The sequence below is a fragment of the Crassostrea angulata genome, chromosome 9, assembly GCF_025612915.1.
Source record: "Crassostrea angulata isolate pt1a10 chromosome 9, ASM2561291v2, whole genome shotgun sequence".
Lineage (NCBI taxonomy): Eukaryota > Metazoa > Mollusca > Bivalvia > Ostreida > Ostreidae > Magallana > Magallana angulata.
The window spans coordinates 29,639,778-29,667,303 of record NC_069119.1 but is presented as its reverse complement, the minus strand read 5'-3'; the positions used below and the strand labels follow the sequence as shown (position 1 = coordinate 29,667,303).

The 27,526-nt window shown below is 30.1% G+C and overlaps 1 long non-coding RNA gene across 1 annotated transcript; it reads right to left on the bottom strand.

Moving 5' to 3' along the window:
- Positions 1 to 2,919: 2,919 nt before the first annotated feature.
- On the bottom strand, positions 2,920 to 4,524 carry LOC128162886 (uncharacterized). The gene is made up of 4 exons (XR_008240723.1): positions 4,410 to 4,524; positions 4,145 to 4,282; positions 3,907 to 3,993; positions 2,920 to 3,473 (listed from the first exon to the last, which is right to left on the bottom strand). It is a non-coding gene; the product is annotated as an uncharacterized LOC128162886 (long non-coding RNA).
- Positions 4,525 to 27,526: the final 23,002 nt, after the last annotated feature.

Below are 27,526 nucleotides of genomic sequence, written 5' to 3'. Positions count from 1 at the left end.
ATGACGATTATTGGTGTAAACTCGAACTCAAATAATCGAGTGAGAAAAAGAATGGTAAAATCAATGAAGGTTGTGACCTTGATACTCATCGCCTTCATGATTTCTATCGTACCCTCTATCGTTATTGGGTTCAAGGGGGTCTCCTCGCGGTTAGATATGTTTTTGATTATCTGCTTTTCTGCCTCAAACTCAGCGGTCAACCCATTTATTTACTGTACACAGATCAAGAAACTTAACAAAGAAATGAAAGCAATGTTCAGAATACATTCATGAACAATTTGTTTCCAGACACAATGGGTGCATTTGTACCAACATATTTTAAGATTATTAAACAAATACAATATTTGTCAATCTTATCAATATACTAAAACAGTAAGAAAGTATTACAAAGTTGTGTCATGAGAAATGTACTGGCTAGTATATTCAAATGCAACAAAGTTTATGCCATATGAAGAAATATATTTTAGAAACTGATAAGTCAAATACCCTAGCTTTTACAGTATGAAAATAATTTCATATGAAGAAATATATTTTAGAAACTGATTAGTCAAATATTTTAGCTATTACAGTATGAACATAATTTCAACACGAACCAATTATCTTACAGTTATAGGGTTTTGTCTAATTATTACAAAAGAATTAATTTTCTTTCCTAAAAATAAAACATTTAAATAAGAAAAAGATTGTTTTGTATGAATTTTGTAATTTTCCTTTGGAATTTTGATTTAGAACACTGTTCGTTAATGGTACATTTAATGCTAACAAATACACTGAGGCTCATTGAACAGCAAAATGCATATGATTTGTGTAGAACTGTGATAAACAACTTTACAAACATTAAACTCATGAAAACAGTTATGGCTGGGCGGGCGGAGGGGGGGGGGGTTAAGATTGACGAACATGTAGATAATCTAGGCAAGTGATAGTAGGATTTTTAACGTCCTTCAAAAAAAAATGTTTTTATATAATATTTTACACTTATAATATTTGTGAAAATGTTCACATACAGCTCTAATTCATCTCGAAAAGCAATTAAATGAGTAAAATTCACCATTGTCTTGATACTTTTTTATATTGAATTTAATATTGATAAATTTGCTAAAATATCGAAATGGTATGTATCATTTTCTGAAAAAATGACCAAGATGCGAATATCACGATGTTGAAAAGTCGGATACTTAACAAAAATAATTTATCAAGCAGAAAAAAAAAACAAATAGTCAAAACCAACCATTGTTCAGTGTGGAGCGAAAATCGCGAGGTTGACAAGTCAAATAATTATGCATAATTAAATTGGCCTAAATCCATTAATCAACCAGAGGTTACAAACAACTGAAACTTTTGTTCACCAATTATTGTTCACTTATTAAGCTTTCATTTTAAACACGATATATTAACGTTGACCCGATTATAAAAATACCGAAACAACCATCGTTCCACTTGAAAATGTTAAAAAAAACCCAGTATGGTAGCGATTTATATTCTTGCTATATGCATGGAATTTATAAAACAATGATGGATATACTTCTATAAAATCTATGTTTTTTTTATTTATAAAGAATTAAACACTGTACAAAGTAATCATTTCATGAAATTTACTCCCGATCCTCGTGTGATTGTGGAGTTAGTTGTCAGACTAATTGTTAAACTCGCAATGCAGACAAGACATATCCCTTTTAGTTGGTATTATGAGGTCAGTGGTGTTATTACAAATTCATTTTTCGTGAAAGCTGTGAAAAGCACACTCATGTATGTTTCCCTTTTACAATACACACCTGTGTCATTCTCTGAAGGTATCCATCCGTGATGTTCAGCAGTTTATTACCACATACAGTCAAAACATGTTTTAATTGAAATTAAATTAAATCTACACAAATGCATTTGTCGAGAAGCTGCCATCATTTTTTTTCTCTTCCTAATTTTCAAAAAAACAAACAAAAAGCAAAAAGAAAAAAAAAAAAAAAGTTCCAATCCATCAGATTTTCATACAAACAATAAATGCTCATTGACGACACTCATACATGTAAGTGTGTGCAATTAAACGACACAAGAATGATACTATATTATAAATAATATTTTGCTTTTCTTATAAAAATTATGCACGTATAAAAGAAGTTTTGTTTTATGATAATTATTGATACTCAGAACGTCACATTTTATCTAAAGTTTTGAAGGTGGTGAGAAAGCAAAGATAAACCCAACTAAGGTGAAAGAAGTTATAAATCACAAGATATCATTCTTCTGTAAAACCCTTAATCTTTATTTTTTTAGCATTAACTCTGCATTTATTGTTAAATAATCAGTTTATTACAAACATATGTAAAACCAAATTTGAGAAGAAGACGAGTTGTAGAAATATTTTCATGAAAGAATGATATACATACAACAGCGGATACCTTAAGATAAATCATGTGTTACTTTACCAGTATTGGTTCATTGTTATATTCAGAACATATATTATGTTTTGATAAAATAAAAAATAATATCTTGTGTGCAAAACACTTCCTTCTCGTTGACATGTTGTATGAAATACTTCCTTACCACTTCTTCTTCGAGGACTGAGCAACACTGTTTCTATCAGATAATATTACTAAGGCTCTGTGGAAAACTTATGCAAAGTTAAGTGGTGACACCGTCGAAAGGATTTCAGCATTCTCCAAAAGTACCAAATTTTAAAAGCGAATGTTCGATCTTTCGTTCATGAAATAATGTTAGAGATACAAAAGATGTTTGGAAAGTTTAAGTGACTATATTGCTATTGCTATACTTTTCATTATGACATTACAATTTAAAGGGTAATTTATAATTGAGATAAAGGAAGTGTCTGCTAGTTATAAATAACTGATCAAATATCTTGAGGAGAAGCCGAAATCATCAATTTTACCTTTCTTCACTCGTGTGAATTGTGGGTTTGTATTTGAAATAATCTTGTCAACAACAAATAACGGTTTTCAACTCGAAATTAGGGTCTAGATCTGACATTTAATTCCAGAATGTCTTTTTGATGCTAGAACCATTATGACGTCATTATTGATTTGACGAATCGTTTCTCTCTCTTTCCGGCCTTCAAAGAATATTGGAGAAATGAAAAATGTGGTTACTAGAATGGAACATAATGTTAATACAATTAATTAAAGCTATTATTATGAAGCATCATCGAAACAATTCAAATCTGGAATTTCATTCACCTGTACGCAACTTTTATTTTTTAGATATTGTCCTTAAAAGAGATTATGGTTATAAAATGGATGAGTTTTGTTATTTATTATTTCACCTAAACTGAGAGATTGAATTCACTAAGCGTTTTTCTAATAGTCGTGTGTAAAGATACATCATGTATATGATAAATGAAACTGTCATTAGTCCTATTATACCAAACATGAGAGTGTTGATCTTTTTAGGTTCTGTTTTCTTTGTTTCATAAACAGGGTAAGTAAAATTCTTAGTAGTGTCTGTCGAAACATTAGAAATATCTGAAATAAACGACAATAAATGTGTTATTACGTTATATCAAGATAATTTTTCCTGTTAATATACCCGTCTGTAACTTTAAGATTGCTATTGTTTCGCATTTTTATTACCACGATCTTTTTATTATTCTATAACATAAGTTAACGGTAATCATGATAATCATACACGAATATAGGCAGCACACGTAATCCCTCAAATGAAACAAATCTCAATCTCCCTTAATAAAAAACTAATTTAAAATAATAATGACGATTATATCATACAAACTGTCCCTTTCCACTTTAAGATCTAATCTTCAGACATTGTTTATTACATATTTTACACAAATATAGACACTTCTTTAATGACATATCATTGAACAAAACAAAATGTACACAAATGGGCACAATGCAGACAAATAATTACTGATTCAAACAGAAACTTATTTTAAATTACCTTTATCACTACTGACGTTATGGATCTCACTTTGCTCTTTTGTAGCGGTCTTGTCGTTTGTGTGTATTGTAGATTGAACCTTATATTCTGTAACAAAAAACCTAGTAATTAAATGCAGAGAAATTTTATTTTACGCTTTTTAATCAAAATATTGATTATTCTTATCGAATATAGACTTCATATAACATGGACTAAACGTAAATTATGCTAATCATCGATAAATGATAATGTATCTTACTTGTTGTAGGCTGTGTACAACCGTTGACATAATCACAGTTTTGGACATCACAGTCACACTTAGACTGACAGTCCTTTCCATAAAATGGATATCGACACTTGATGTCACAGTTTATCCCAATGAATCCATGATCACATGCTAAATAAACGATTTCTAAAATCTGATGAATTTGTTATTATTTTACAATTGCTCTTAATAATACATCAATCAAATTATACACAACTTTCTATCAATAATTACAGGTATCTGATTAGAATATACATACGTATACATGTACTATGTGAAAGATCCCACCTGTACCCATAACAACACTTTGTTCCATTTATTCTGCAAAAATATCAAATAATACATATGTATAAATGTTTGCGTTACTACGTTTCTCAAACCGTCATCGACAGAGAATCAATATCACTTACCCATCACAGGTTTGCATAGATACCTTCACCGACAACTGGAGGAGTATCAAAAGAGTTATAAACAAAGTCACCATATTCTGAACTTTATCTGAATTGTGATAAAAATGCAATGATCACACCAAATTAATAAATATGATTGGACTGGGTTTCCTCAATCAACGCGTTCGTTATCCTTGTTCCTTGTCCTGCAATGCGTACACGGTTTTATTGCAGACATTAACATTCAATTGCAAATAAATGCAGTGATGCTTTATCTGACTAGTACATGCAATAAACAAGTGTTTCCTTTCCGTTAAGGCCATTCCTGTAACAGATTTACCGGAAGATACTTACTACAGTTTTAAAACATTGAACTTGAACGTACTAAGTAAAGCACTCACATGTATAAACAAGCTATAGATAACCATTTGAGTAGTATAAAAGTGAAATAAAATGCCTCAAGTTATCATTCAAATTTATATTTTAGAAATTTTGCAAAGCATTGATTAAACTCTGCTCCCATCTTAAGAGGACTCGATGGTTGTGGCAATTTTGAGGCTGCATTTATCTCACTAAGATGAGAAGTTTGGTAGAAATATATGGTAAAACATTTAAAGCTTAAAAATATTTGGATTTTTCTCTAATAAACAATACCATATTGCCCTAAATATCATATATGTAATTAAAAATTACATAACTAATTATATTGTGAAAATTGTAACTGATAATTGAGAACATAATTTAAAATTGAAAACACGTATGTACGATATGTTTGATTAAAAATTAAGGGAGAAAGTTATTTCCTTCCGTCTTCAAAAATTTTATTATATAATAATCCAAAACTAATATCCGTACTTGTTAGGTGCAGTAGAGGTATTTATAAGTTTTTTAGTCTTAAGGGTTAGTGAAAGTAAATGAAATAAAAGAAATTTATTCATCAGATTATGGATTAATGCTTCCTGTATATGTACTAGAGAGGAAAGTGTGGTAAATGATACCCTTTAAATGATTTTTTCGCACATTGTCCCCGTTTGATTATAGTATGTGTTCTATCTTTATTCGACAGTAAACGTTACTTAATATAAATCATATAGCTATTTACTGGCTATGAGGACGATAGCAAGTTCATTGTCTCCCAAGACAGCAACTATTTCATGAGGCGAAACCGAAGGAAGAGTTGCTGTTGAGGGGGACAATAAACTTGCTATCGTCCGAATAGTCAGTAAATTGGTATTTTGTTATACCAGAGAAAACTTTGTTTGTCGGCGATGCAGACTCTTAAAATTATAAACAAATACGAGTTATCAGACTTTGAATTGAATGTAGCGATCAGGTTACGTCAGAGGTGTTCCGAGTTTAAAAAGGAGGGAAATCGAATGCCGCCGGTGAATAGTTTCGATGACTATTAGCCATGGGTAGATAGCACAGAAACTATTTCACGGTTAGATAGAATAGCATGGTTAGATAGAAGAGCATGTTTATTTGTTGTAATTTTACATAGAAAATATTTACAGAGGTGTAATAATATATAATATTAACAAAAGATTACAATATGTGCATATTTTATATCTTTTTCGTTAGGAAGTTATAATGAAATCGACAGACATTTCTCCGTGATATAATCCCATTAAACATAAACGGTGCCCCGTTCCACATTACCCAAAAATCCCAAATACGACATTTGTCAATCCCATAAGTGATGAAAAAACCCAATTAAAAATACTTAATAACCCGTACATGTATTTGCAAAATAAGTGAAGTTTAAAATGACTATAAGTGCCATTTCATTGTGTAATACGTAATCATGATTATGGCAAAACATGTATGCTTTACTTCCTGTATACTCACGGTTAGTAAATATCTGTAAGTAAGTTGCAATTAAGGATGCTAGATGTAATATAATTCAACACAAAATGTATGTAGTACTTCCTTTACTTGATATGGAAAACGTCCATACGACTTAATGCGGTTTTTTTAATTAAATAAATTTTTCAAAAATTCTTTTTAGGCTACATCAGTGTACATGTATACATTCGACAGCTTATATGTATGAATTGTACATAAATTTTATAAAACCGCGCATTAGATAACTTAAGAAAATGTATATTGTGTGCAAAGCACTCCATTCCCTTTGCTACGACATAGTTGTTTGAAATACAAACCATTTCTTCATTGATGACTTATCAACATGCAACCCTTTCACCATCAGAAAACACTACTCAGGCCTTAAGGAAAAGTTATGCAAAGTACAATGGCGACAAAATTCTTGATACCAATTTTTAAAAGAGTATAAAATGTAAAATAAATGTTAAAAACTGGAAGAATTGTTCCAAAGATTCGATATGTTCAGTTGAAAAACACAACAACATACAACTAGACAAGCTTTTACATAATTCTAGGACAATACGAACAATCAATTTGAAGAACGTTGTTAATTTTTTTTTATCACACATCCGTTTAAGACGATGTTGTGAAAGTTAATTAGTTAAATTTTGTTGCGAATTTTTTTTAATATGATGTTACAAAAATAAGGGCAATTAATTAGTGAAATAAATGTTGCAATAGTTTTTAATTTATAAATAATCCAGTATTTTGAGAAAACCCCGAAATACCTAATTTGTGTTTTAAAACTCCTGTGAATTTTATCAAAATACTAGGTTTTTTGAAAACAAAAACAATTATAATGTTTTCATAACATCATTTTATTACCATATAAGAATTCTCGAAGAATATTCTCAATTCGAAATTCATCAAAACAATATTCAAACAAGATAAAATGTATTTGAAATAATCTGGTCAAACACAAACTAGAGCTTTGACCTCTCTATTAATATTAACTTATTTAAGTTTAACTTATTTAAACAATGAAAAATATTTTCTTTGATGATTTATGTGGGATATAAAGGTGGCGACATTGCAGTAAAAATATATAACTCGCATGTATTTTTTCTGCAATTTCGCTAGCTTCCTAACCCGCATTTATCTTCAAAGAAAGAATATTTTTGTTTATGTTTACATCTTTATTTTAATAACGTGATAAATTGATTGTATTAAGTAATTTAAATACACTAAGTTGCTGCTAATGTACATCAATGCTTTTGCTAAAGAAACAGCCAAACCATCTCCTATGGGAACTGTGTCTGAAATCATCATAATTATTTTGTGCTGTCCGTGATTTTTCTTAGGTAGCTGTAGATTTCGACCAATCGATACACGGGTCGTGTAGATTTAAATCCTGTCATTTTTAGTCGCTGAAAGTTTCGACCAATCGATAAACAGAACGTGTAGGGTTCAGTTTTGCTGTTTGTATAGACCTATGAATTAACTATAAATATCCACAAGAAAAAGAGGAAATGGCAGTCTGTAGATGTAATTTATTCTTTTGAGGCGGACGAGGTTAGCTTTTTCATGTCATTTTTGCTAAATAGGGGCTGTGTATACAAAACGTTTTTCCAATGCTATACTGTAAATGTATATCATATATATGATAAACGACACTACCGCTAGTCCGATCATAACAAACATTATAGTGTCAATCATTTCATGTTTTGTTTCCTTTGTTTCACGAAGGAGATTTGTAAAATTCATTTTTGTGTCTGCTGCCGTAACATTGGAAATACCTGTAATTAAACAACAATATTTGTAATATTACGTTTTATTGAAATTACAATACCGTTAATACATCGTTAAAAGAATATAAGGAAAAAGTAAAGAGTAATGAAGAACCAAAAGCTATTGCCATATTTTTGTAAATAATATTTTTTATAGATACAATAATTTTCTTTATCCAGTGTATAGAACATCATGAGTCTTGTACATCTTTTAAAACAAGAAGCTAAAAATGTGTTAATGTAATATAGTCTTGTATAAAACGTAGTATATATCAGCAATCCTTGCAATATGCTGACGTGTCCGAAATTTTCCTTTTCGTTTTTACCATCTCGCTGTCATAATTTTTTTCTGTTATGATACTCTTCGAATTTAGATATATATTTTTTAACAATCACAGACATAAAATATGAGTATTAAACATGCCTCTAAAGGTTATTATATGAACCATGGACGATCTTAAAACCATTAAAAACAAAAAATCAATTTCTTAAAAAACTTCTATTTACTTTACCCGGGAAACCCTTTTCTGTTTATCACAAATATTGATAATTTTTAAAACAATATCTTTTTCAATAAAACGTAAAGTACATAAACAGACACAATACAGAATAAAATTTTTGATTGATGTAAAGAAAATCTTATTTACTTTTATCACTGCTGACGTTTTCCATTTTCACAATATTGTTATGAAATGATGGGTAATTTATATTGAATCCTTTATTCTTTAACAGAAGTCTCATTTGTTAATAAAAAAATGTAGTATTATGCTCTTTCTTTTAGAATATTGATTAGACTCATTTGTGATAGAATGAATATGAACTTCAACAAAAGATAGTCATTTTTATTGATAATTGTTGAGGAATCTTACTTTTTGAAAGCTGTATACAACCATTGGCATGGTCACAGTTTTGAAATTTACAGAGGCACAAAGACAGGCAATCCTTTCCAAACGTAGGATATGGACACTTGAATGCACAGTTGTTTCCAAAAAACCCATCTTCACATGCTAGATAATTTTTTAATGAATAAAAGATTATCATAAAATTGCTCTATAAAATATATTTATCAAATTATACGAATAATGACTTATCTTCAGTAATTGCGCGTATATGATTAAATGATACATACGTATACATTTATTATGTGCAAGATCCCACTTGTATCCATAACAGCAAAATGTAACATCTTTACTACATAAAATAAGATTTAAACAACACATTTTTCCTGGCAAAAATTAACATTTTCAAATCAATCATTTAAAGAAAATTATTTTTACTCACCTAGTACAGATTTGCATAGATACATTCACAGACAATTGGAACAGTAAAAAAATAGTTAAAAACAAAGTCACCATTCTTGAAAATCCATCTAAATTGTGATATAAATGCAATAATGAATTGATTAGTTTTCTAAAATCTATAAATGAGTTGGTTCTTTAATTTAAACGCCTAATATCCTTGTTCGCAGGATTGATTTATGTTCCTGGTTTTATTGGAGATATAAGCTTTAAAATAGAAAATAAATGCAATGCTGTTTTCTCTTTGTTTAACATTTGATAAACTAAACAAGTACTTTTCTTTCCTGTTGAAGCTATAAATGCGACAGATGTACCGGGAAATAATGCGAACATTATTAAAAACACATTATTCAATTACAAAAATGTAACCAATTCATGCTCTGTATTGACAGAAAAGGCTATTCAATTTAAAATCTTTGATGCATGTATCATATATCTGCGCAACTTGATCAAAAACAAGTTCATTCATAATGTGATAGATTTTAATTGAAATCCAATCTGTAGCAAATTTTAGTAACCGAGGGATATGTTTATAGCATCATTAAGGTTACATTTGAAAATAAAACTGCGTTTTAAATGACGTAGAAAATAATATCAAACATTCATGTTCCTTTGTTTCACCATCGTAAAGATATAATGCAATTTACAATTATGCTAATTTAATTGAAATTGCGCTTGACATCAATGCATCTGTTATTTGTCTCCTCACCCCATAAAAGCTAAATGATAAACTAGATGTAACAATTTTGAGTAGGAAATCGTTAAATTAGTCTTCAAATCTTTCTCCCGATTAAATTGTAAGCACAAGTATATGTAATTTCATATTTTGACAATCTTATTCATCAAAATTCAGACTATAACCATACATAATGCTACGATATTTCTTGTTACTTTATATCAGGTGGATTTCGCTTACAGAAAATTCAAAATTAAAACAAACACGACATCTTAAAGTATCTGAATAAAAATAGTAAAGTGTCACTTGAGTGTGAAAACACAAATAGTGCTGAAATATTTGGATATAGATTGCATGTTATTACAACATATGTTTTTATGAAGATAATAATAATCATCGTTTAATCGAACTTCCTCGAAATTCATAACTAGCAAATATCTCATTTTAAAATATATATTTCGAGGAGCAGAAATAACCCTTAAAATCGAAATATATTTCAATGAGTTAAAAAAAGGCATAGTAGCCATTACCACATGTGTTAATCATTGTTTTCAATATCACTTTTGTTAAATTTGAATGCATTTCTTAATAACTAATTAAATAGCTATATAAATTATATCTATGTACATTGAAAAAAGAAATACCAGTTACCTTCTATGCGTTCATCAATATAAAAGAAATCGTTTTTCTTGAATAATTAAAGTATATCCATATATGTTTACCTGTGTTACTTGTTCTGCACATTTTCACCATGACTTGAAGTGATATATTTTTTTCTTTTAACCATGCTTGTTTTTCATTCGTATACTCCTGAGAGCCATGAGACTGCATTATATATTTATTCGACCAGGCCTGAATACTTTGAATACTTTAATACCGATGAACAGCTCTGTTTCGTTTTCGTGAACATACATATACGAAATAGTCAAATGTATGAAATATATGAGAGCATTAATATTTGCATGTAGATTGAAGTAGACATGAAATAAATAAATATAAAATACGCGGGTATGATAAGGCAACTGTCAGCGATCAAATTCCTCTGATCGATATGACGTCACAATAAGCAGCATGATGTCATATTTTACTCAGAAACATGTCGATTTTAACTTTATCTCTGGTTTAAATTATAACAATTACAGGCATAAAATATCACTAGAAACTCTTCTAACTGAATATAGCTTCGATTTCTCTCTATTGCGTATAATTATCATTGATGACGTCACAAGCATGTTTAATAGAGAAGATCATGTCGGGAGACAAATCATCGGAATGCAGTGTAAACAATGCCGAAATAAGACCTATTTAATACAGATACCTAAGATTTAGATGAGTGTCAGTTAGGATATAATCAGGATAATACATGCTTGGATATTTTGTTTTATCAGCGAGTGTTTTAAGGTAAGCAGATCGACATTTATATGGCTTGACCATCCTTTCCTCTGTCGATGTGTACAAAGAAAGGCAAAAGTGTAACACTACCCCGGATATTATGAAAGATGACTTTGGTAAATATCAACGGTATATGACCTAAACTACTTGAAAAGTGCTGCTAGAATCCTGTGCTTCGTTGTTTTAATTGAAAAATACGTAGTATTTTTAATGAAATTATAGAAGTTGAGAGGGTTTCCGATAAATATTTACAATATCTTTTTTATGCGATTAACAATAGGATTCTAGCAGCAATACCAATAAACATGAACTAATTGCCGATCGAACTATAGTAGCAAACATAAAAAAAAACTTCGGGGTAGTGTTACACTTTTTCATTTTTTGTTAAGGTAAAACAGTGATCTATTTTTAACTGTCACGTGATACCATGGCTCGGCAGCTTCAAAGATCGAGTCGATTCCGAAGTAGAAAAATGATGTCTTTGGGAACACATTCACTTGGTATTCATATTCAGCACTGTTTTTATAAAAATGAACAATTTTTAAATTCATCATAGTTTTGACGGTCATTAAACTCGGAGTTGCCTTAATCTACCCGCGTATCAACAGTTTGCTCCTATACAATTTTATGACTGTATGTTGTAACTTATAACAACTTATGTTGTTTGTTGTCCTAACAACATTTTCTCATACAATATAATTTGATATAGATACTGTATCACTGCTGATATTTTGATCAAAACAACAAAAATGTTTTCAAAACGTTGTGAAATATTTGTGACATATATTAATATCCTATACTTAATTAGCAATTGCTTTAAATTACGCTAAAAAAATGTTTGACTTCATTTATCAACAAATACCATTTTTAAATTTTAAGCAGCCTTCCAGGAAAGAAACGTAGAAAAAAAAACGTACCTGCTAAACTTTACAAAATGTCCTGCCGGTTGAAAAGACTAAACAATGGTTAATGGGAGAAAAAAAGTAATGAGATTTTATATACAATGTAGCTGAAAAGTTGCGAAGGTACATGTATGTTAGATAAGCCTTGGATCATGGAAAAAAGTCTGTGGTTTCCTGTACAACCGTGAAAGTACATCATGTATACATTGTATAACGGCATAGTGCATATATGTACTACGCCGTTATTATATAATTATCCAATAAAACATTTAACGACACATTCTCGAACAAAGATGTCTGTCAAGCCATTTTGTAGAACACATCTTAGTTTAAGAATGATGTTATTAAAATAGTTTGCTTTGTCAAACATGGTCTTGGTTAAGTAGAATCGTACTTACTCTCATAGTTGCTGGTCTTAATTTCCAAATAATTTGTAAAAGTGTTGTAGTTCAAGTTATTTGTAGATTGAATAAGGTATTCTGAACGGAAAATAGAACATTGTAGTTCACACATTTTAAACGATACATAACAACAATCTCTTAATTTCACATTTCAGACAATATTACGCAATGATATGCAGGGATATTACTGGAAAATTCACGAGTTTTAAGCTTAACTTTGTGTACGATATGAAGTAAGATTTTTGATGTATTTATTCTAATGTTTTATTACAAATTCATAAATAAACAAGAAATAAAACTTAACACTATTTTATTCCCACTAGTGTCTTACCTAAAGACTGTATACAGCCGTTGACATAATGACAGTATGTAACATTACAGTTACAGAGAGATTGACAGGTCTGTCCATATGTAGGAAATGGACACTTCATGCCACAGTTTGTTCCATAGAATCCCTCTTCACAAGCTAAACGATATCCAAAGTCTCCTAAATACTATCACATATATTGTCCAAAGTATTTAAATATCATTTCGCTATTTAGGATTTCAGAAAATATATCAACCTACGTATACATATATTTTTTACATAATCCAGCTTATATCCTGCACAACATCTTTGAATTCCATCCCATCTACAAAATATTCAATGAAAAATGGTTGATCAAACACGATATTTTGAGCAGGCATTAAGAGAAAATAACTATAACTTACCCAGTACAAAGAGAGCTAAATGGATGTACAACGATTTGAAGAAGTATGCAAAAAACAATGCAAAACTTTATATTATTTTCCATTACATTCAAATCTTAAAAATAATCTTTATTCCATGTGCAACGCAGTTTTCGACAATTTTCACATATCCTAGTGCGGTTTACAGTAAACGCTCTGTTTATTGATTATTTATGCTTTATTGTGATTTGCATGATTGCTGTATTGGAGATAAATAAACGAAGGAAATATAATTGATGGTATCTAATCGTAAAATTGATGTATTACACTTATTATGTAAGCCCTTAGATATCCATTATTAAAATCACCCTGTCAGAGGTACTGGTGATAGTTTAAACAAATTTTCCAACACTAAATTACAAGGCACATGTAACCTCCGAGAATAAAATATTTAACTGTGGTCGACTTAATAAAAGCATACACATCAAGTTTCCTTCGATTATTCATTAGCAATCGAATGTAAAATAATATCAAAAAGGATAAAACATATGAGTTTGAGTTACAAATAGGAAGTGGGGGCACACATAAAAGACCATTTTTTTTTTTCGATTTCAATAGAGTTTATTATTGCTCACCTATTGTTTGTTGTGATATACGTTGGAGAAATCACCAACTTAGCATCATAACGCGTTGTTTAATTGTCACACATATCAATAATACTTTTTATCAATGTAGTTTATCCTTTTTAAGTTAACTTACACCTTCGAATGAATCACTGTGTTAAGAGGAATCGTTCTTTAATGACATTACTGTAAGTACTACCTTTGTATTTAAATGCTCCAGCTATTGAGCATATCATATTTTGGACTGTGGCGCTGTACAATGTAAGTTATGCTTTATTAACCTTTTGCACTTCGATGATGTGTTTTAAATATTTTGTTTTTGGGAGTTGATTTTAATCAACTCTCCTATGCAGTTACTCTGGCAAACCGAAAGTGAAACAGTGTTTGGGCCAAAGCACAAATCAGCATCGCTGACAACATATAATTCTAATCGATATACTCGATAGTGCATTCTAAAGACTTGTTTCAAGGAAACTTATCCATAGATACCTTGTAAATTGTCAGATTTTAAATGGTACGAACAATTTGAATATTAATTGTAGTCGGACATTGTATGTATTCCTATGCCAGAGTTCAATATAGTCTTGTTCAACCAGACGCTCGACTGTCTACGTAAATCTCCGACAAGCAGAGTCTCTCACGCTTGTCGGATATTAACGGAGATAGCCGAATGTCGATCTAGATGAACGAGACTAAAATTCAATATTGCCTGAATCCATGCAATTTCTCAGAACTTACTGATACGTAGTTTGATGGAATTAATTGTTTGAATATTACGCAACAAGATTCATATGGGGTTTTCAGGAGAGTCCTGTCGGAGAATTTATATAATATAAATATGCGTAATTAATATAATAATGGAAAATACTTACCATGCAAAAAAACAAAAAACAAAAACAAAAAACCCCCCCAAAAACAACAACAAAAACATATCGTTTATTTTTTTTAAAAATCGATAAAATCAACTCCCGTCAGTACTTCAGTACTTTGATTTAAAATGTTGTCAATCTGTTGAAGAAAATTTAAAACAAATGCAGATAAGTAAAAAAAGATGATAGATCACCATTCTTTTAACTTACATGTATTAAACTATACGTGTCATAGTAAACGATTAAAATGCAGTTGTACTGATATCCAGGCGCAGATACTCATAAAATTCCTCGATAATTGTGGACTGTTTTCCTGTGTATGTTATAACATCGCACATGCGTAAACAACACACTGTGGCAGATCGAGCAATGTCAATAATCGCATGGGTTTTAGAAACGGACCGTTTTTTTTAGGAACGGATAGAAACGATGTTACGTTGTTATTTTTTTGGATTTACTATCATTTATTGACTGTGTTGGATGTAGTGCCGCCGGGGTTTTCAAAAAGACGCAGACGTTATTCACTCTGTATTAACGACACACGTATTCGATGTGAATGCGAAGTAAGGCAGCACTGTCTGCGCAAAATAATAAAGATATCTGGGAAATCCATTCGCAAAATAAACATCTTTTGTATTTCATTGATTGTTGTTTTCTTTATTCTTTGCTACAAACATTTTACTACAATGTGTAATTTCTGCATTTAGAAGTCCGTGCAACCTGAATGCCTCGATCGGAAAGCATATATATATATGTATATATATATATATATATATATATATATATATATATATATATATATATATATATATATATATATATATATATATATATATGAAAAATATATATATGTGAAGAAAAGTATATATGAAAAAAATCACAACACCGAAATATATATATACACTGTATCACTGCTAATATTTTTATCAAAACATTTCTAAAATGTTTGCAAAAGATTTTGATATATTTGTTACATATATCAATTTCCTGTACTTCAGTAGCGATTGCTTTTGATAACGCTTGGAAAAAATGATCGACCTCATTTAACAAAACTTACCGTTTTTAAATTTGAAGCAACCTTCAAAGAAAGACACGTAGAAAATAAAATCATACCAGATAAAATTTACAAAATGTCGTGCCGGTTTAAAAGACTAATGGCTTACGGGAAAAAATGAATGGGATTTAGTATACAATGTAGGTGAACGGTTGCGAAGGTACATGTACACATACGTTAGATAAGCAATGGATCACGGGAAAAAATCTGGTTTTCTGTTAAACCGTGAAAGTACATCATGTACGAGGGTCAATCAAAAAATACGAAGACAATGTGGCTGTCTATCATATATTTTTCATGAAAGTCATATTTAACAGATTAATCTGTGCACCAACACTTATGTTATTGATATACGAAGTTTTAGTCCATTTGATGAAACGGTATTTTTGTTACCTCTTTTTAAAAACAACATGTTTTGTCACCACGGCGCACGGTAACGTTCAAAACATGACGTCAATATTAAACACGCACAGTTTATAGATAAACCCCATCTTTATATCACGCTAAGTCTCTTGTGTCTTTAACCTTACAATTTAAAATGACACTGAACCACTTAACATCTTATTTACACATATTTGTTCGAGAATCATAAGTTAGTTCTTCAAAGTTTTCATTTTCTAACCGTCTGTCTCTTGGTTTACTGTAACGATAACCCTGAACGTCGGTTGACGTTACTTATTTTTTTACCAAATATTTACAGATATTCTACTCTCTTTCGGACTGTTTTATATTCAAAATATAATTACCACCACTCCCACAAAATATTTTACAGTTAAACACAAACTTGCAAATAATTGTTGACTTATTTTTTGCACCACTGAGCATTTTCACAGCTTGTGTCGGCTTTTTCCTGGGTTAAATCCATTTTGTTTGTACCTCTCGTTGCGCCGTGACGTCCGGCGACGACGATGTTTTAAGTCAATTCTAAAGAGGACTATCTGTCTTTAGTTACTAATATCTGTTCGACAAAACAATATATCCCGTCTTTATTTGGAGCATATAATACCAAGACAAAACTTAATTTGAGGTCTCAATATTATTTGCTTTTAAGCCCATTTTATAGAGATATTACTTTCAACATTATATGGTTTATTGTTGACATAACACAAATTTTGACCGTGCGCCGTGACCTCATTTTTGCAGGATTAGATTCTAAATAATTCTTAGAAATAAAGGAATTGAATAACTTTTTTTTGCACATTGTTTGAAACTGTTGTTAAATTACGTCTACCAAATTTAGTAATGATATGACGTTAAGTAACATAGCTATGACAAAAGTCTTCGTATTTTTTGATTGACCCTCGTATATAACAGCATAGTACATATATCTACTATGCCGTTTTTATATAATTATCCGATAAAATATTTAACGACATATTCTTGAACAAAGATGTCTGTCAAGACATGTTTTTGGTTTTTTGCGCTTTGTTGTGTCACATTTTGTAGAACACAACTTAGTTTAAGAATGATGTTATCTAATTAGTTTACTATGTCAAACATGGTCTTTGATACAAAATGTTAATTGATTACGTAAAATCGTACTTACTCTCATAGTTGCTGGTCTTAATTTCCAAATAATTTGTGAAAGTGTTGTAGTTCATGTTATTTGTAGTTTGAATATGGTATTCTGAACAGAAATAGAAAATTGTATTTCACCCGTTTTATACGATACATTACAACAATCTTTCTATTTCACATTTCAGAAAATGTCATACAATGATATGATGGATAATACTGTTAAATTCATGATTTTTAAGCTTTACTTTATTTACGATATGAAGTAAGATTCTTAGTGTATTTGTTGTGATTTTTTTAAATTATGAATTCATAAATATAAACAAGAAATAACACGTAACACAATTCTGTTACCACTAGTGTCTTACCTAAAGACTGTATACAGCCTTTGACATGATGACAGTATGTAACATTACAGTTACAGAGAGACTGACAGATCTGTCCATATGTAGGAAATGGACACTTCATGCCACAGTTTGTTCCATAGAATCCCTTTTCACAAGCTAAACGATATCCAAAGTCTCCTAAATACTATCACATATATTGTCCAAAGTATTTAAATATCATTTCACTCTTAAGGATTTCAGAAAATAAATCAACCTACGTATACATGTATTCTTTACGTAATCCAGCTTATATCCTGCACAACATCTTTGAATTCCATCCCATCTACAAAATATACAATGAAAAATGGTTGATCAAACACGATATTTTGAGCAGGCATTAAGAGAAAATAACTATAACTTACCCAGTACAAAGAGAGCTAAATGAATGTACAACGATTTGAAGAAGTATGCAAAAAACAATGCAAAACTTCATATTATTTTCCATTACGTTCAAATCTTAAAAATAATCTTTATTCCATGTGTAACGCAGTTTTCGACAATTTTCACATATCCTAGTGCGGTTTAAAGTAAACGCTCTGTTTCATTGATCCTTTCATGTAATAGTGATTGACATGATTGCTGTATTGGAGATAAATAAACGAAGGAAATAGAATTGATGGTATCTAATCGTAAAATTGATGTATTACACTTATTATGTAAGCCCTTAGATATCCATTATTAAAATCACCCTGTCAGAGGTACTGGTGATAGTTTAAACAAATTTTCCAACACTAAATTACAAGGCACATGTAACTTCCGAGAATAAATTATTTAACTGTTGTCGACTTAATAAAAGCATACACATCAAATTTCCTTCGATTATTCACTAGCAATCGAATGTAAAAAACATATCAAATAGGATAAAACCTATGAGTTTGAGTTACAAATAGGAAGTGGGGGCACACATAAAAGCCTATTTTTTTTTATCGATTTCAGTAGAGTCCCAATTGCTTTAATTCAAATGATCCATCAATTATAACTATTTTCACACGCATATACCTTTGCACTTCGCTGTTTATTATTCATCACCCGTTGTTTTTTTGTAAGCAGATTTGTTCTGTTTTATACGTTTGAGAAATCACCAACTCAGCATCGTAACAGGTTTATTGTCACACATATCATAAATACTTCTTATAGATCTGTGTAGTTTATGCTTTTTAAGTTAACTTACACCTTTAAATGAACCACTGTGCTAATAGGAATTGTTTTTAAAGGCATTACTGTAAGACTGCCTTGTACTTACATGCTCAGGCTATTGAGAATATCATGTTTTGTACTGTGGCGCTATATAGTGTAGGTTATGATTTATTAACCCTTTGAACTTCAGTGATGTGTTTTTTTTAAATGTTGTCAATCCGGTGAAGAGAATTTTAAAAATGCAGATAAGTAAAATAAGATAATAGATCATTATTTTTTAACGTAGGCCAAAATTAAAATATATATGTTTCCGCTAACGCAACCGACCCAAGTTAATCCCGCCGACTGAATTGATTTTTTTACCACTTTGAAAAGACATTAAAAAAAAAGAGAAACCTTATTTTACCCAAATTCGTTTTTAAAAGACAACACATCTTTTTCGTTTTACAGTCATTTTGATAGCCTCGATCATCAACATGGGCGAAATACTCGCTTTATGATCAGTAACTTCGCCGGAATTTCCTCCATACAATAAGTTGAACTCGCCCTGTATTTTGAGTTCACGATCGTGTAAATTAACCCTAGAGACATTAAAATAATACACATTTATTTCAAAAGACGTTTCCACAGCCTCAGTTAACCACTGTCGTGATTAATCGATTGTCTTATTTCTTATGGGTATAAATAAGAGTGAAGCAACATATAGCCTTCTGTGCATTGAAAATTACAACCGATGTTTATTACTTTTTGTGTTGATATAAAAATTAGTTGGTATTAGTTAATAACTTCGCCAAATTTATGCTAAAATAATCAGAAAAACCAACTGCCTACAGATATCCTAAAAATTAAAATGAACCTCTATACAACGGTTGTTATTGGGTCAAAAAGTTGGACTTCAAAATACAGAAAAGTAAAGAGACTGATTTCATTTGTCATATAGGTAACACAATCACAAAACATGTCATCTATAAAATGTATAAATACATCAAATAAATTAAATTTAATACATTGGATAAGTTTTTAGATTTTTTTTTATTAACTTGTTTGAATTTTAATACAATTTTAATTAGGGTTGAATCTGAATATCATCATTCCTGTAGGTTATGCTGTATCAAATAATGACTGCTCTCTGATTCACAAAAATTAGGTTGGTACCTGTGAAATGAGAGACTCTTTATGTTTTGAAAAATTCAAATAGTTCTCTTAACTTCGTCAAATTTCAAATTAACAGAGACAAAATATTGGTTTTGGTTATGACTATAATTAGAGTGAAAGTGGGTAAATTAAAAAAAATATTTAGTATCTTACTATTTTTTTCTTTCTTAGCATTAAGTTTCAAATTTGGATTAAAATGTCTTTGTCAAAGAAAGACATTCTCTGCAAGTGTAGTGATTTTGTGTAACCTCATTATTGTAGAATCATTAAATGTGACTTCACAAAAATTTACATTTATTGCATTACCTAAAGTTATCAAATATTATTGTTTTAAAATACATTAAGACATTTTATAAACCAAATTTTGAAAAATTAATTGATACTTTAATTGATACCTTAATTAATTGATACATTATGGCCATTGAAATGGTATTTAAAAATTGGTTTATATGTACATCAACATACAAATGATAATGAATGCATGCATGCACATCTAGTCATTGATATTAAATTTGTTTATTGAAAACTACTGACTTTAAACAGTGGAAGCACCTAAATGCAGATAGAAGAACAATTCATTCAACTAAACTAGGAGTTTTGGTTAATATAGAGAACATAAGGGTTGTACTAGTAGCTATTCGAAACAAAAGTCTCCGAGACAACACACATTACAATTTTGTAATTTTGTTATCACTGTGTGATTTCATATTTGGAATCATCCTCATAATGTATTGAACAGTGCCGATGCCGAACAATGACTCAAACGATGGAAGCCTTCATTTATCGTGCACTATATTGAATACTGTCAGTGGTGCAACCTATCAAATGTCAATAGTGCAAACTATTTTCATCAGTATCTTGCGATAACTGAAAATAGGTTAAACCAACTTTTATGAGATGGGGAAAGGAAGTACATTGTCTGTGTCACGCAAATTGTCTCTATTGTTTTGAACGTGCTTTTTTTAAATCATTTTTTAATGCAAGGATGTGATTTGAACTATCTATTGCGAAAAACCATATACGCAGTTGTGTTTGGGTCATTCCAAACCCTAGTTCTAAGTTTAACATTTTTCTTCATTTTTTTCACTATATGGAAGATATTAAAATTGCATGAAATGATAATTATTGGCGTTAACTCGAACTCGGATTGGGTCCAAGGGGTCTCCTCGCGGTTACATAAGTTCTTGATTATTTGCTTTTCTGCTTCAAGCTCAGCTGTCAACCCATTTACATGTATACACTGTACACAGATCAAGAAACTTAAGAAAGATATAAAAGCAATGTTCAGAATACAAGCATTAACAATTCGTTTCTTGGCACAATGGGTACATTTGTTTATCGAGCGTATTTTATTATGTTAAAAAAAAATTCAAAAAAATTCAATCTTACATAAATTATCTTAAAATCACTGTACAAAAGTATTGTTTCCTTGACCCCTAAAAATGTACTGGCTAGTATATTCATATGCAACAGAGTTGAGGCTATAGGAAGAAATAGATTTTGAATGCTGATTGTCAAATTTTTTGCCGGTAAAAGTATCAATATCATTTCCATACAAACCATTTTATTTTGTTATATGTGTTTACCTGATTGTTACAGTAGAATCAATTTCTTTTCTTGAATAGAAATATTCGAATAAAATAAAAATGATTTTGTGTGATTTTTTTCTTTTTCTTTTGGAATTTGGATAAGAACACTGTTCGATATCGCCACATTTCATGCTAAAAAATACACTGAAGCTCATTCGTCATGAGAACACGGGAGGAAGTAATCAATTTATGAAATTTACTTCCGATCCTTGTTTGGTGGTGTAGTAAGATATAAAGACGAATTGTTCAAATGCAATGTGAGCAAGAAATATCCCCAGTAGCCGATATAAAAAGTCCGTGGATTTATAACATTTTTATATAATCCAATTTTTGTGTAAGCTGTGAAATTGCCATATGTTTAGCACAGACATTTACATATTCCCTTAATACCTCGTCACTCGACACCTGTGCCATTCTCTTAGGGCATTTGACCGTGATGTTTAATCATAAAATGTGTTTAACTGAAATTGAGTGTGTATATAATAGCTATAGTTTATGAAATAATGTTAGAGATATACAAAAGGCTATGCTGACAAAGTAAGCATCAGGCCTCACACAACAACTGATTTTAACTGGACGTTAAAACTGAAGAGAAAATAAATCTTAGAACTTTTTTTTAAAATAACTTTATCTCACATCCGTCACGGATGTTTGGAAAGTTTCAATGATTATATTGGTGTTGCTATACTTTTGTTACATTTTAATGAATAATTTATTACTGAGATTAATGAAATGTTTGTTGTTGACTAATAACTTATCCAATACCTTAAGCAGAAGCCAAAATAACATGTTTTACCTTCATAAACTCGTGTAAATGTTATTAATTTACTAGATATTTAAAAGGTATATTTAGATATCTAAGAAGAACAAATAAGAAATCTATTTCTAACTTATTGATTAAATCAAGCATCAACCATTTGGGAACACATGTATGTTTTTGAATAAAATAGTATTAATGTCGGGTTTGTATTTGAAACAATGAATTTGTCAACAACAAATAACGGTTTTCACCTCGAAATTAAAGTTAATATCTAGTACATAATTTCAGAGTGTCTTTTTAGCGCCCGAACCATTATGACATCAAAACTGATTTGATGAATCTTTTCCCCGTATTTTCCGGCTTTAAAGGAATTGTGCAAAAATGAAACATATTCTTGACATACTTTATCAAGTCATTGGAAAAGTAATCCTGATACCTATTTAATGAAATCGTTTCCGAAAAAATAACAAACTATTTTTTTGGATGACATAGACCACAGCTTCAATAATTGTTTTAATGACAAATGTCAGACAAGCATGTAACAATCAAGATGTAGGAGCAGTTTGAGAAAGTAAAACGTAACAGACGGACAGACGGTCAGAACAGGGTAACAACAATATACCCGAACTTTCTTTAGAAAGTGCAGGTATAAAAATATAAATATATATAATCTTACAATGATAAATAATGTCTCTGCATGTCTGACATTACAATTGGGTTAACGTGTCAAAGCCTACACCCCTCGTGTTTTTCGGAAATCGATTAAATGCGTTTTAGTTGCAAATGCATTAAACAATCTTCTAATTTCACATCTTTTTAAACAGAAGGTCAAGAGCTTGTTTTATAGAGTTGGAGAGACTGTAGGCAGTCTACGTATCTGCCATTTCTTCTTATTTTGAAAAATATCAAATATTTAAGTCCGGAACACAATAATAATCAAAGCTATTGATATGAAGCACCATTGAAAGAATGTTAATCTAGAATTGCATATACCTATATGCAACTCTCATTTCTAGATATTATCTAAGAGATTATCTAAGAGATTATATGGTAATAAAGTGGTTGAGGTTTGTTACTAAGCATTTCACTGTGAGACTGAATTCCCAATACGTTTCTCTAATACTCGTGTGTAAAGATATATCATGTATATGATAAATGAAACTGCGTGTGTTGATCTTTTTAGGCTCTGTTTCCATTGTTTTATAAATAGGGTTGGTTAAATACGCTGTAGTGTCTGTCGTAACATTAGAAATATCTGAAATTAAACAACAATACGTGTGTTATTACGTTATATCAATATAACTTTTTCGATTAATATACCTCCGTCTGTAACTTTAAGATTGCTATTGTTTCATAGTTTTATTACCACGATCTTTTTATTATTCTATAACATAAATTAACGGTAATCATTATTATTATACACGAATATACGCAACACAGGTAATCATTCAAATGAAACAAATTTCACCCCTCCCCTAAAAAATATGATAAAAAACAAATTAAAAAATAATAATGAAGATACATAAAACAGATTGTCCCTTTCTATCTTAAGGTTTAATATTAATTAAAGACACTAATCAATAAACAGAATATAAACAAATTATTTAACAATATTTTTTTAACAAAACAATCTACATAAACGGATAAAGCTGACACATCTAACTAAAATCAATTAACTATTGATTAAAGCAGGAACTTATTTCTGATTACCTTTATCAATGTCAACTGTATTGGTCTTGTCGTTTGTGTGTATTTTAGATTGAACCATTTATTCTGTAAAAAAAGCCTCAGGTTTAAATACAGGAAATTGCATCGAGCGCTTTTTACTCAAATTATTGATCCATATTTTCTATGAAATAATAAAGTCTATATAAAATGGATATCAACAAAAACTTATGCTAATCATAAATAAATGATAATATATATATCTTACTAGTTGTAGGATGTATATAACCGTTGAAAAAATGACAGTTTGGGGCATCACATTTACAGACAGACTCACAGTCCTGTCCAAAGCAGGGTATTGACACATGGTGTCACAATTTAATCCATTAAATCCCTTGTCACAGGCTCAATAAATGATACCAGTAGTGTGATGAATTGTTATTATCTTACAATTGCTCTAAAATATACGTTTATCAAATTATTCAAAACATAAGGGCATACATACGTATACAATTATTTCATGAAAGATCCCACTTGTATCCATGACAACAATATGACCCATGCATGCTGCAGAAATATGAAAAATAAACATGTATATGTTTGCGTTAAAACGTTTCTAAAGCATTCGTTGAAAGTGAATCAATGTCACTAACCTATAACATATTTGCAAAGAAACTTTTACTGATAACTGGAGGAGTATCAAAAGAGTAATAAACAATGTCACCATATTTTGAACTTTATCTGAATTGTGATAAAAAAATATGCAATGATCTCGCTAAATTATTAATCATGATAGGAGTGGTTTTCCTCAATTGACGCACTTGATAGCCTTGTCTTTTTTCGTGCAATGCGTTTACGGTTTTATTGCAGACATAAAACAATCAAATTGAAAATGAATGCAATGGTGCTTTATCTGACTAGTATATGCAAAAACACATATTTCCTTTCTGTTAAATTCAATTTTGTGACAGATATACCGGAAGAAAGTTTATACATTTTTAAAACATTGAATTTTAACGTACTAAAATAAAGCACCCACCTGTATAAACAAGCTATAAATACTCATTTGAGTAGTATAAAAGTAAAAATTAAATGTGTTTTAAAGTATTATTTAAATTTTTATTTAGAAATTTTGCAAAGCATTGATTGAAATTTTCTCCCATCTCAAGAGGGACCAATTTGGGCTGTATTTATCTCATTAAGATAAGTTCTGTAGAGATATATAGCAAAACATTTATAGCTGAAATATTCGGATTTTTTCATGATAGATAATAGATTATAGCCAAAATAATCATATACATGTACGTAATTATAAATTACATAACTAATGTACTGTGAAATTTTGATCAAAATAATTAGATGATAAATATTTTTTTATAATTCAACTTGACTTAAATGCAATCACAAATGAACACGTTTTTCATAATATGTAAGATAATGATCTTCATGCAAAGACTAATTTTACATAATGTTTTTTTCAGAAAAATAGAAAAGACTAGTATTTCGCTTTTATTCTTTATATGGAAAAGAAATAATCTTAGTATAAATTGAATATTGAAAATACCATTTACTTGAAAATCAATAAAAGATTGTAATGGTGACATTTTAATACCAAACCTGTGTGTGTGTGTGTGTGTGTGTGTGTGTGTGTGTGTGTGTGTGTGTGTGTGTGAGAGAGAGAGAGAGAGAGAGAGAGAGAGAGAGAGAGAGAGAGAGAGAGAGAGAGAACTGATCATTAACAACATAATTAAATCTAATAACACGGGTGTACGATGTGCTTGATTAAAAATTTGAACAGAAAGTTATTTCCTTCCGTCTTCAAAATTTTGATTATATAATGATCCAAACATAAAATCCATATTTGTTATGTGCAATAGAGGTATTTATAAGTTTTTTTAGGCTTAAGCGTTTTTTTGAAAGTTAATGAAATAAAGAAAGTTTATTTACCAGATTAGGGATTAATACTTCATTTATCGTAACTAGAGAGGAAATGGTAAATGATATCCTTTGAATGATTTTTTCGCACATTGTCCCCTTATTATTATAGTATATGTTCTATCTTTTTTCAACAATAAACGTTACCTAATATATATGATATACATATTTCCTAGCTATAAGGACGATAGCAATTTGATGTTTTTCCAAGACAACAACTATTTCAGGAGGCGAAGCCGGGGGAAAAAGTTGTTGTCGAGGGGAACAATAAACTTGCTATCGTATGAATAGTCAGTAAATAGGTATTTTATTAAATCGAAGAAAACTTTGTCGGCGATGCAGAATTTCTTAATGATAAAAAAATCAAATATAGAGGTGCTCGGGGAGACTTCCCCGAGATTTGTTCAGTTCCTATGACATTTAAAGCGGAAGTACAAGTGTTCGGATAATATTCTCAAAATACGTAAGTACTGGTCGTTTTTCATATCACATCTATTTTGATTTATGATATAACATGAAAATCTATTTAGATATATGTCTTAATTCATCATCTAGTGGTTATTTATACTTAACGATATTATTCAAAACAGAGTTATTGTTCGTGTTTAACCTCTCTACAGGTGGTAAAAAATATAAACATTGGGTTGCTTGATAAAATCATTGCCATGTTTAATGCTTTTGGTTTGCAATACCATGGTTTTTAAAAATAAACGGGTGTCTTTTTTGTATTAAAATTTCGTTTATTGAGCCATTTTCAAGGAACATTCTGCATAAGATAGTATAGTCTGTTTCAATGTTGATGCTATTACTAGGTCAGGCGCGGATCGGAAATTAATCCTTTGGAGGAGGGATCGTTACTAAGCATGTTAACTGTTGCAACAGCAGGAAAAAACTATATTTTCTATTGTCACATTCATTTCTAGAACTCATTTTATCCACCAATTAATGAAGATAAAGTTTAAAATCAATTAATTTCTAGATTTTATATATGACTACAAGTGCGTAGATTCTAGGAAATATATAATAAACACGATGCAGGATTTTTTACTGCGAATCTGAAAGGGTCAAATAAAACCACGTGGTCTAAATTTAAAATGACAATAACAATCGCAGGGGTGTTTTTATTTATTATAATTTTTCATAGAAAATATTCACAGAGATACTATATCATATATTATTAACAAGTAACAAAAGATTACGATATGTGCATATGTTATATCTTTTTTGCTAGAAAGTAAATATGAAATCAACAGATATTCCTGCCTGATCTAGCCCCATTTAACTTAAACGGTGCCTCCTTCCACATTACTCAACAAACCCAAAATACGACGTTCGTCAATCCCATAAGTG